A 2,593-nucleotide genomic window follows, 5' to 3' on the forward strand; every position below is an offset into this window, starting at 1 on the left:
CACTCACTCACTCACACACACACGCAAACACACACACACACATGCGCAAACACACACATGCAAACACACGCACGCACTCACTCACACACACACACACACGCAAACACACACACTCACTCACTCACACACACACGCAAACACACACACGCACACACACACACCTGCTATTATATTCTGTGCTACTAGTTTGTTTTTCGTAAGGGTGGAGTCAAAGAAAAACAAGCCACGCCTTAACCAGGTAGAAATGAAAGTAAAGTAAGAAACAGAGACACCATTTTGAGGCTTTAAACTTACTAACTCTTGCTCTAGCCACATCTTTATGGTAAGTTCATAACTTATTCTTATAACCCTGTATTCATATAAATGACCGGCTATTTCAGTTTGATCTATAACGTTTTAATGGGATTAGAAACCTGAATCATATTTCAACAGTTTGATCAAACTAGCCGACCAAAATGGTGGAAACATTGAGGATTAAAGCTGTTACAAAAATAACTTTGATGTTTACTTCAGATATACTCCTTTTTTTATATTTAACATCATAGATTATTTTACATCATCTAAATGAGGAACATTTGACAGTAAATTATAGAGTTTGATACAGTTTCTTTAACAGGACACTTTTTTTAATGCAGAGGCATTTTACATACAATGATCACATTGGATAAAAATATATTAATGAATCTGGCAAAGTTAGTGTTAATTCTAAAATGTGAAAAAATGGTGGAAAACATTACACAGGCTTGTCATGACATGCTTTCACAAAAAATAGCTTTTAACTCTTGCTTTCATCTCTTTTTAAAAAAAAATTTTTTTTACTGCAGCACTTCCCATATTACTGTCTCCTTGAATCACATTGCTGTATTCCTCATTTATAAGTGGATTTGGAAAAAAAGTAATCTCAAATGTAAATGCACCGTTAAAGCTTTATAGTAAGACAGGAGCCAGTTCTTTAGACAATAATTTGACAAACTTTTGTCAGCATTACCAGAAGAGAGACACATCCATGGAGCAAACCACCAAATTCAGCTATACACCAGTGACCTCTGACCCCAGGTAAGCATTTTAGCATTTGGCAGATGCTTTATCCAAAAAAGCTTACAGTACAGATGCCTGCTGTCTGTGGGTGATGTGTAGCCAAGTATGGTATACAAGTAAACTCGTAAAACTTGCTGTAGCACCTGGGACCCTGCAACCTTCAGGTCACAACTGCCTCCATCGAGGGAGAGGCTTTACTATTATTGATCCTCAATGAATAAATGTCTGCTTAATAAATACATATAAATCCAATGTGCTTTCCAGTTTTACAGTATATCTAGTGCTCTAATGACATTTCATTTGTCGGTAACACTTTATTTTAAGGTATCCTTGTTACACATGTTACATGTAGTTACTATTACATTAACTATAACTATATGCTGGTGGTGGTTCTATGTAAAGCACTTTGAGTGCCCAGAAAAGCGCTATATAAATGTAAGGAATTATTAATTATTATTATTATTATTATAAATTATGCATAATTGCATGCAAATAACCCTAAGCCAAACCCTAATCCTAACCCTAACCATATAGTAAGTACATGTAGTTCATTAATATTCCTCAGTACTTAAATGTATAATCACACTGTAACAAGGACACCTTAAAATAAAGTGTAACTCATTTGTCTTTTGACTGTGTCAGCAGAAGGAAGAGTCAGAGATCAGAGTCTCCAGAACCCAGCGGTGTGTCTGTGAAGAGTAACAGATCAAAGACGCCACCCCCTGAATTCAGTGATGGACCAATGACCGCTGACCCTCTGTTAGTATAAACATTTACTTGCTAATTTAATAATTTACTGTAGTGCATCTCAGGTGAATAATGAATAAAAACTCAACAAAATAACACTAAATGAAATATACAAGAAAAGGTGTGCCACACCAAGAGGGGCCCCAAAATCATATACACACAGCAAAATCTCCAGTGTTAATTTAGTGTGGCCTCACATAAACACTGAAGCAGTGTTGAAGTTAATGAGATAATTAGGTGATTAATTAAGTGACGATTGACCATTATTGAAGACACCTGATATTAACAAGCAGAATCATCAAAGGAGAAAATCTAAATGTTTAAGTCATCATTATAGTGGTCAGTGTTTGCATTAGTTGGGATCTTATATACAGTAACCAATATATTTCATTTAACGTCATTATAATTCATTTAACGTCATTATAATAATTTATTAGTTTTTTTTCTGCACTTTTTATTATGATTTTTGTTTCAGCAGGAGGGAAATACATCAGCCGACCAGATCTGTGTCATACTCTGCATCACACTATCAGACCCACATCAGACAAGAAAGAACTGAAGCCACCATGCAGAAACACACAGTGAAGACTGGAGACCTGCAGAGAGTCAGAGACCAGCACAAAGCCAGTATGAAGAACAAGTATGAGAGAATATTTGAGGGAACCAAACTCCAAGAGAATGAAACCCTCCTGATCAGGATCTACACACAGCTCTACATCATAGAGGGAGAGAGAGAAGGAGTGAATGAAGAACATGAGGTTTTACAGATGGAGAAAACAGCCAGAACACAACACTCACAAGACACTCC

The 2,593-nt window shown here is 36.2% G+C and overlaps 1 protein-coding gene and 1 long non-coding RNA gene across 2 annotated transcripts in view; both read left to right on the plus strand.

The window, feature by feature from the left end:
* The window catches only part of LOC107668684 (protein NLRC3-like), a 35,720-nt gene that overhangs the window by 8,998 nt on the left and 24,129 nt on the right, over positions 1–2,593 (plus strand). The gene's annotated exons all lie outside the window — the stretch shown is intronic.
* LOC107668685 (uncharacterized) lies at positions 283–2,587 on the plus strand. The gene is made up of 3 exons (XR_001631921.1): positions 283–322; positions 1,684–1,797; positions 2,261–2,587. It is a non-coding gene; the product is annotated as an uncharacterized LOC107668685 (long non-coding RNA).

The sequence above is a fragment of the Sinocyclocheilus anshuiensis genome, unplaced genomic scaffold (genome assembly GCF_001515605.1).
Source record: "Sinocyclocheilus anshuiensis isolate Anshui unplaced genomic scaffold, SAMN03320099.WGS_v1.1 scaffold156, whole genome shotgun sequence".
NCBI lineage: Eukaryota > Metazoa > Chordata > Actinopteri > Cypriniformes > Cyprinidae > Sinocyclocheilus > Sinocyclocheilus anshuiensis.